The sequence below is a fragment of the Magnolia sinica genome, chromosome 5, assembly GCF_029962835.1.
Source record: "Magnolia sinica isolate HGM2019 chromosome 5, MsV1, whole genome shotgun sequence".
NCBI lineage: Eukaryota > Viridiplantae > Streptophyta > Magnoliopsida > Magnoliales > Magnoliaceae > Magnolia > Magnolia sinica.
Genome location: NC_080577.1, coordinates 68,196,121 through 68,205,888, shown reverse-complemented (window position 1 = coordinate 68,205,888; position 9,768 = coordinate 68,196,121). Strand labels below are relative to the sequence as shown.

General features: G+C 36.5%; 1 non-coding gene across 1 annotated transcript; it reads left to right on the top strand.

The window, feature by feature from the left end:
- The first annotated feature begins 632 nt into the window (after positions 1-632).
- LOC131247522 (small nucleolar RNA R71) lies at positions 633-739 on the top strand. The gene has a single exon (XR_009171808.1). It is a non-coding gene; the product is annotated as a small nucleolar RNA R71 (small nucleolar RNA).
- Positions 740-9,768: the final 9,029 nt, after the last annotated feature.

Below are 9,768 nucleotides of genomic sequence, written 5' to 3'. Positions count from 1 at the left end.
GGCTTATAGCATACTCTGATTGAAACGCTCTTAATTCTAAAGATTCTTTAAAACCAGATCCTCTTCAGGTTTCCCTTTATTTAGAATTTGATTACGGAATCCTTGTGGAGTAGCAGTTTGTCCATTCCTCTAACTGAAATTTGGATGATTTCTCCAACTAGGATTGTATGCATTTGAAGTGGTCCACTTAAAGATCTTTAGTAATTATTCACAGCATTAGATTGCTCATTCAATACCTCTTAAAAAGTAGGTATTGTTGGATAATTTTCAATTGTGTGAATGTTACAAGCACAAATACCGCAAACAGTTTCCGTAGCCTTATCCTTCTTTAGTTTCATGGCCTCGAGTTTTCTTGTGAGATTAGTCACTTTAACATTTATATCATCATCTTTTTTTAGAAGATAAATTCCGCCCTTCCTTTGATTGAGTAGGCCTAGAAGTGGTGCTTGATTTTGGGGAGATGTCCAATGATTGTGTGTTTTCAGCAAGCTTGTCAAAATAATCCCACACATCATCAGCCTCTTTGTTTATGAATTTCCCATTGCACATTGCCTCGACCATTTGGCGCATGGAAGAAGTCAGCCCATCATTAAAAAAAAAAAAAAAAAGAACTTGTTATTCACCAAGTTTCAAAATCATGTTGTGGGCATAAATTGACAAGATCCTTGAACCGCTCCTAACATTGGAAGAATGTTTCGCCTTCCTTTTGGGGGAAGTTCATAATTAATTTTCTAAAGGTGTTCATTTTATGATATGGGAAAATTTTCTTTATAAACTCTCTTGTCATGTCATTCCATCTGCTAATAGATCATGAACGTAGTGAATGCAACCACGTCTTAGTTTTCTCTTTCTAGGAGAAGGGAGAGAGTTTAGCCTGATTATGTCCTCAAACACGTTCGGAAAATATAAGGTGGCTATGATCTCATCAAACTCTTTCATGTGTAAATATGGATTTTCAGATTCAGGTCCATGAACTTTCGGAAGGAGTTGGATCACCCCTGGCTTAATATCTATATGTTGTGTATTTTCTGCAAAAATCATGTATTAAGGTGTGCTCACCCCTACCGGTTGTAAATAGTTTTGTAAAGTATGAGGCAAGGGTGCATGATGCACCTCATTCTCATCCTGGATTTCCTCAACCCTAGGCTGAGGTGGATTTGGAGGTTGATTGGCCAATTGATTGGCGGCCATAACTTTAGTTAACTCTATGGATCTCGAGTGGTGTCTAATCCTGTGATGGATAGATAACCCCTCATGTGATGGATAGATAACCCTCAAGCAATCCTCTCTCACTCAAAATACGTCGAGTATTATCACGAATCCACTTGGGCATGAAACACTCTCAGCCCTCAATTTCAGAATCTAACCTAAATTTAAAAAGAAATAGAGAAATAGAAAGAAAGAGAATTAGAAAGAAGTTACCAAATTAGAAGTTTCTGTATTGGGATCCTGTAAAATAAAAAGGAAAGTGAATTAGTTTCTATAAAAAAAAATAATAAAAAAAACAAAAAAAAACTAAGAAAGCAACCTAGTTTCTAAAAAATAAGAAAAGGAAATTAGTTCCTAAAAACAGATTAAGAAAGTTCCTAAAAAAATAGTTTTTAAAAACAAATTAGGAAAGTTTCTATCATAGAATTAGAAAGTAAATTAGTTTTTAAAAACAGAAAAGGAAAGTTTCTAAACCTAGACATAGAAAATTAAGTTAATTTCTAAAATAATTTAAAAACAAAAAACCTAACCTAAAAATAGAAAGTAGAAAAATCCTAATCTTAAAATAATTCCAAAACTAATTAATCTCAGAAAAATCAACCGTTAATCCCCGACAACGACGCCAAAAACTTGTTCACAACCCCAAGTGCAGGGTCGCAATGTACTAATAATCTTGGTGAGATCGAGGTCGAATCCACAGGGACTAATCTCGTGTGTATTCTGAAAGTAATTAGAAGTAGAACTAGAAGAAGATGTAAATCTAAATCTAGAATTAAAGGGAATAATTATGAAAGATTTAATTAGAAACTTAAGAAATTCAAAGGTGGGAACTAGGAGTTCTAAGGATCCACTTGTAGCAATCAGGGAAATACTATGCTTGATTCAAGGACACAACTGGAATCAGAGTCCTATCTTATCCAGTTGAAAGATATAACAATTAAGATCAAATCTGAACTTCCATTGATCTAATTCTCAACGGATGAGAGTTATGAGAACTAGAAGTGATTACATCACCTAGCCATGCCCAATAGACTATGGTAGACAACATGATATACCAATTCCACAATCAAACATAGGAGAGTTGTGAAGGTTAGAAGGGATTCCATCATCCAACCATGCACAAGGGACAATGATGAACAATAGGATTTCCTAATTTCACAATTTCAAAGCATGAAAAGAAGATACTCAAAGCTATTGCAGATCTATTGTAATTCGAGTCACAATAAACCATTAAAAAAGTGAAAGTATTCATTAAATATTAAACTAGAATCAAAGAGAATTCAACATAAATATGAATGAAAGCAATAGAAACATCCCATCATATTACAAGCTTCACCTCATAGCCCTAGCTAAGAGGTTTAGCCAACCATAGACATGATTGAATCTAAAACTTTAGAAGAAAGCATGAAAAACTAAGGAAGAAAGTAGAAAAATGTTTGGCGACAGCTCTCCACCATTGTGCTTCGCTCCTCCAAATCCTAGATAGATGCCCAGGGATGCATTGGGGACTCCTATTTATAGTTGTGCAACACCTTTCATAGCTCTTTGAAAAAATCTGGAAACTGCCTCAAATTTACGCAATCCGTGTAATTCTGCGTAACTCTGTGTAAGCCGTTAGATGGCATCGAACTCCCTTCAATGTCATCGCAGGTCCCTTTTATACTTGCTTTTTCTGCGCTGCGTAACTTCATCTGGACAACATAACCTTATATGTCATCTAACCTACCTTCGATGTCATCGAGAGTTGTTCGAAGAATCGATAATGCGTCCAAAACAGTCTAGCAAGTTTTTCCGAAAATCCACATAAAATTCAATGTCATCGAACTGGCTTCGATGCCATCGAGCAAAGCTTCAAGTCATTAAACAAGTCATCGAATCATCGAAAAACGTCTTCAATTTGTCCAGCGACCAACTCAATTTTAATTCATAAATTCGATGTCATCGATCTGTGTTCGATGTCATCGAATGGTATCTTCGCTGTCGTCGAACAGTCAATGTGAATTCTCCACTTGTTCTTTCGACTTCTTTCCTTCTTCACTTGGTTTTCTTGAATCTTGGGACCTTGAAATCTTCAATCTTTGTCTCTTAAGATTCATTCTTTACCTTGGTGATCTTTGAGCGTCAAACCCATGCTTTTAGCATCTTTTCTAATCCAAGCTCTTAAATTCACCTTGCAACGCAAACATGAATAAAATAGGACATTAAGCAGTATCATGTTCATAAAATCAAGATATAAATGGGAGATAATATGTAATATTTGACCCTCAACAATGCAACCATGTCGTAGCTTTTTCTTTTAAGGAGAAAGGAAAGAGTTTCAGCCTGATTGTGTCCTTAGACACATTAGGAAAGTGTGTAGATATGGATTTTCATATTCGAGTACATGGAACTTTGGAAGGAGTTGGGTCACTCCTGGCTTGATATTCATGTCCTGCATTCTCTAGAGAGATCATGCAAGATGGTGTGCTCACCCCCGCTGGTTGTAAATAATCTCGTAAGATACAAGGTGGGGGTGCTTAATGCACCTCATTCTCATCCTCAACTTCCTCAACCAGAGGTTGAGGTTGATTTGCAGGTTGATTCGTAGCCATCACTTCTATTAATTCGAAGGACCTCAAGTGGTGTCTAATCTTGTGATGGATAGGCAATCCTTCGACTAATCCTTCTTCACTCAAAAGATGTAGAGTGTTATCATAGACCCACTTAGGCATGAAACACTCTCAGCCCTCATGCAACTAAAAACTAAACCTAAGAGAGAAAGAAAACTAAAGCAAGTAAAGAATCTAGAAAAAAAAAAGAGATTGGGAACGAAGTTACTAGATAAGAGTCGCTAGGTATTAAGTGTCAAATATTGCATATTTTCCCCTATTTATATCTTGGTTTTATGAACATGATAAGGCTTAATGGTATATTTTATACAAGTTTTTGTTGCAAGGTGAATCTGAGATCTTGGATTGAAAAGAATGTTAAAAGCATGGATTCAATGCTCAAGAATCACTAAGGCAAAAGATGGATCTTAGAAGACCAAGAATGAGGAATTCATATACCAAAGATCCAAGGAAACCAAGTACAAAAGATGAAGAAAAGACTTGAAAGAATGCATAATCTATAACAGAAAACAGACTGTTTGGTCTGACCGAACCCACGTTCAGTCCGACCGAAATCACTCAAAACAGTCCAGTGACCAATGATGAAATTCATAGCTAATTCGGTTTAACCGAAGGGTAATTCAGTTCGACCAAACCCCAGTTTAGTCCAACTAAAGGGAGTATTTGGTACGACCAAGAGTGCACAAAAAAAGCTCCAGCGAAGAATGACGAATTTTGGAGTTAATTTGGTTCAACCGAAAGTTAATTTGGTCTGACCGACAACTTAAGTTCAGTCCGACCGAAGCCATCTCAGTCCGACTAAAATCAGGCAACTATTGAAACAGAATCCTTTTCAAATTTAGACTCAACTTTATATTCGAATTTGGTCCGATTGAAGGTCACTTCGGTTTGACCAAAGCGTAGCGCGGAAAAGCTGCGGCTGCGTAAATTGAGGAGATTTCATGGTCAGTTTGCGGAAATCTCAACTCGGTGTGTAAGGTAGAGCTTTACAACTATAAATAGGAGTCCCTAGGACATTCCTAGGCATCTTTTAGGGTTTAAGGAGTGGAACCAAAGGGTGGAGAGCTGCCGTCAAGAGTCTATCTTCTTCTTCCTTAGTAGTTTTTATGCTTTATTTGAGAGACTTTAGTTCAATCATGACTATGGTTGGCTAAACCTCTTAGCTAGGGCTAAGAGGTGAAGCTTGTAGCGTGATTGGGATGTTTGCTTTTCTTTAATTCATGTTTATATTAAACTTCATTGATTTCTAGTTGATTTTAAGGAATATTTTCAGTTTTCAATGGTTTGTTATGACTTAAATTATAATAGATCTATGATAGCTTTAGATATCTTCTTTTCTTAATTGAGATTGTGGGATTGGTAAATCCTGTTGTTTGCCGTCGTCTCCGGGGCATGGTTGGGTGACGAAATCCCTTCCGAATCCTCACAATTCTCCTCCTTTGAGACTGGATCAATGAGAAGTTTAGAGATTTGATCATCTCTTTCTCCAACTGGATAAGATAGGACTCTGACTCTAGTTGGATCTCTTGAATCAGGTAAGGTAGCATCTCAATTGCTACAAGTGGATCCTTGGCACCCTAGCTCCCACCTTTAAATTCATAAGTTTCAATTACAATAATCACAATTACTCTCTCAAAGATTTCAGATTTAGTTTTACATCTTCTTCAAGTTCTACTTTTAGTTATATTCAGAAACGTACAAGATTAGTCCCTATGGATTCGACCTCGGTCTCACCGAGATTATTACTACATCACGACCCTGCACTTAGGTTGTGAAAACTAGGTTAGGATCCTACAAATCAGAAAATGATGTAGTTTTTAGAAATAATTCAGAAAAATTCTAACCTAGAAATGTAGTAAAAACTAACCCTAATCTTAACTTAATTCTAAAACTAATTAATTTTAAAAGAATACAGTCGTTAGTCCCCTACAATGGCGCTAAAAACTTGTTCACAACCCCAAGTGTGGGGTCGCGATGTAGTAATAGTCTCGATGAGACCAAACTCGAATCCACAGGGACTAAACTTGTATGTATTCTAAAAATAACTAGAAGTAGAACTAGAGAAAGATGTAAATATAAATCTGAAGTAAAAGAGAGTAATTATAAAGGATTTATCAAATATCAAAAGGGAACTAGGGTGCTAAGGATCCACTTCTAGATATCAAGATGCTACCTTGCTTGATTCAATAAACACAATTGGAATTGAAGTCATATCCTATCCAATTGGAAGATATAGCAATTAAATCAAATCTGAACTTTCATTGACCTAAATCTCAATGGAGGAGAATTGTGATGATTGGAAGAGATTCCATCACCCTACCATGCCCAAGAGATAATGGTGAACAACAAGATTTATCAATCCCACAATCTCAAATAGAAAAAGAAGATATTTAAAGCTATTGCAGATCTATTGTAATTTGAGTCACAACAAGCCATTAAAAACTGAAAATATTCCTTATAATCAAACTGGAATCAATAAAGTTCAACAAAAACATGAATCAAAGCAAAGTAAACATCCCAATCAAGCTAGAAGTTTCACCTCTTAGCCCTAGCTAAGAGGTTTAGTTAACCATAAACATGATTGAACTAAGAACTCTTAAATAAAACATAAAAACAAACTAAGGAAGAAGAAGAAAACTCTTAGTGGTGGCTCTCCACCCTTTTGCTCTACTCCTTAAACCCTAGAGATGCTTAGGAACATCCTAGGAACTCCTATTTATAGTTGGGGAACTCCAACTTTCGTACCGAGTTGGCAAAGTCTGAAAACCGCTTCAAATTTACGCAGTCCGTGCAAAATCTGTGTAACCCTTGACTAGTCGAGGACAGTTTTCGACTGGTCGAGGGTCACCTTTGACTAGTCGAGGACAGTCTTCGATTGGTCGAGGATCGCGCATATTTAAAAGATAATGTTACTGAAGTTTGAGCTGAAGTTTCCTAGGCTAGTCGAGCCAGATCCAGGGGTGGTCGAGCTAGAGCTTAGGCTAGTTGAGCTAAAGCCAAGGCTGGTTAAGCCAGAGCTTAGGCTAGTCGAGAATTATGCAAATTTACTTCAAATCTTCAATTCTCTTCATTCCTCGCTTGGTTTCCTTAGATCTTTAGCATGTGAATTCTTCAATCTTGGTCTTCTAAGATCCATATCTTGCCTTGGTTGTTCTTGATCATCAAATCCATGCCTTTTACATTCTTTTCAATCTAAGCTCTTACCTTGCAATGCAAACATGTATAAAATATAACATTAAGCAATATCATGATCATAAAACCAAGATATAAGTAGGGGAAAATATGTAATATTTGACACTCAACAGAACCAACAGTACTATAATAGTGTGATCATAAGGAGCAACTGTAAGATGCCTTTTTGAAAGATGAATTGATTGTATTAATATCAGGAATAGACTAGCATAAAAGTATAGACTTGGATTACAGTTAAATATTACCACTACTGGATTATGACTAAGGATTACCACTATTAGATCCTCAGTACTCTTAGGATAGAGTTAAGATATGATAAGGAAAGATAATTTGATTGGTTTAGTATGAGATAACTTGCTTTGTTAGATTTTTTGCTATTTATAGACCTTTTCCGTGGCTATCTCTCAGGCATTTCTTTCTTTAATTAATGGTTGTGGTAGCTTATTCGTCGTCATATTTGTAAGTGTTATAGTTTCTATCCCTCTTTGTTGTCAAATTTGTAGTGCCAAAATCACTATTATACTCTGTTATATATAACTTGCATAAGTGAAGCTCTCTCAAGGATCAACATTCATAAACAAGCTAAGCTCACAACAAGCAAAGCTCTCAAGTACAAGACTCAAGATCTTGAATGAAAGAACTGCTCACAAGACAAGACTCTTGAATGAAAGAACTGCTCACAAGACAAGACTCAAGCTGAACTCAAGACTCAAGCTGAAACTCAAGCCAATTTCAAGATTGAGTTACATGAAGAGTTCAACTACATCAAGACTTCAAGACTGATACTTCAAGGTCACTTGTTCCTAATGCTTCAATGTCCACACTTCATGATTGAGGTTTGTTTGACCATAGGTTGACCTTAGAAGTAGGTCATTTCGGATACATAAGTCGAATGTTAATTTTCATGTGATTGGTCTGTTCTTCGACTAGTCCTAGGCCTTCTTCGACTAGTCCTAGACTTGCTTCGACCAGTCTAAGAAATTCCTCGACCAGTCATAAGTTTGTTACAAATTCCGGATAAAATCTGTTAGCCTTCGACTAGTCTTGGAATCTGTTCGACCAGTCGTAGGAACAGTGTCGACTGATCTTGGACCAGTCGTACAACCTTCGACTCGAAGTCCAGCGATGGTTTACAGGACCTACGACCAGTCGAAGGAAACCTACGACCAGTCGTAGGTGACCTACGACCAGTCGTAGAACGGTCAGAGCATATCCCGCCGGATTTTTCAAATATCTGTTGTTGCTTCAACTAGTCGAAGAGCACTCTAGACCAGTCGAAGACCCGATCTTCTCACCTATAAATAGTGCACGAATCTCAGAAGAAATTATCGATTTAATTAATTCATTCAAGCCAATCTTCGTCGAACTTCTGAGAGATAATTCTGTGCTCCATCTAAGCTAAGTGTGCTTATTTAATATTCTCTTTCCTTAGCTTTATTTTAATTGATTTTGTTTCTTATATTCCAATCTGATTTGATAAAGAGGAATTATTATTCCCTTTCTTTGGAATCAAAATCAATTAAGGCAAGCCCTATTTGGTTTAATTTAAAATCTATTAGAACTAGAACCATTGTAATCGAGTACTGGACATTGAACTTGGACATTCAATCAACTACTTTGATTTGGTTCTACCGGGCTGCTACAACGAAGGAGATTTTCAGGTATTTTACATATTGTAAATTTCTTTCTATTATTTTGGTTTCTTTCAAGATTTGCTAGAAAAATCTTGTTATATTGGTTATCTGAGGAGAGCCAGGAAAACTCAGAAGTGGGGTTTTTTTAATTGTGTAAGCCCACATACAAAGACACAATTGTAAGGGTTTTGGGTGAACCTGGGAAAACCTATTTTTAGTGAACGCTAATATCCCCTGTGTGAGGATATTAGGAGTGGAGTAGCATTTTGTGTGGCTGTTGTTTAACAGTTGGTGAACACACAGGCGAACCACTATAATCCCTTGAGTTGTGGTTGATTGTTTTATTCTTCTAATTTTTTATTCTTTTTGTGGGATGTATGTATGGTGGTGAATGTTGTAATTATTTCAAGCTTTGTGAGAATGTTGTAATAGCTTAGAATTTACTTTCTGCTATTCCTTTATAAGCTTGATTTTCAATTTCATTTGAAAGTTGTTCCAACAAGGTTGCCCTGCCATTTTTATGGTGTATGGCTGTCCCTAGAACAATACATTTTTAATTACAAGTCATTTCAATTCAGTTTATATTTATTTTTGTATTCCTCTTCGATTTGAGACTTGATACAAAGACCTTTCTAGAAATAAGGTTGTCCTACCATAAACTCTGTTTTTGGTGTAAGGTTGTTCTTAGAATAACGTTTGTATCAACCTCTCAAGATCTGAATTTTGAGGTTGTTTTTCTTTCCTGCATTGTTATTTAATTTGGCTATCATTTTCTTTATTATTCCGCTGTTATAAGTTTTTATTTGGCATTGTCCTATTCACCCCCCCTCTAGGACATATAGCTTGGCCTTTTCAAGTGGTATCAGAGCCTAATAGCTCGTTTTTTGGATTTAATTCCTGAGCTAACGATTTAAGCTATTTAAGATGTCAAATTTTGATAGCCTTTATGTCACTAGGCCTCCACCCTTTGATGGCTCCAACTATGCTTATTGGAAAGCCAGAATGAGGATCTTCCTCAAATCAATGGATGAAAATGTGTGGCAAGCCACAGTGACTGAATGGAATCCTCCTATCATGGAAGTTACTGGGGTTGATGGTTCAAAATCAATGAAAGCCACACCATA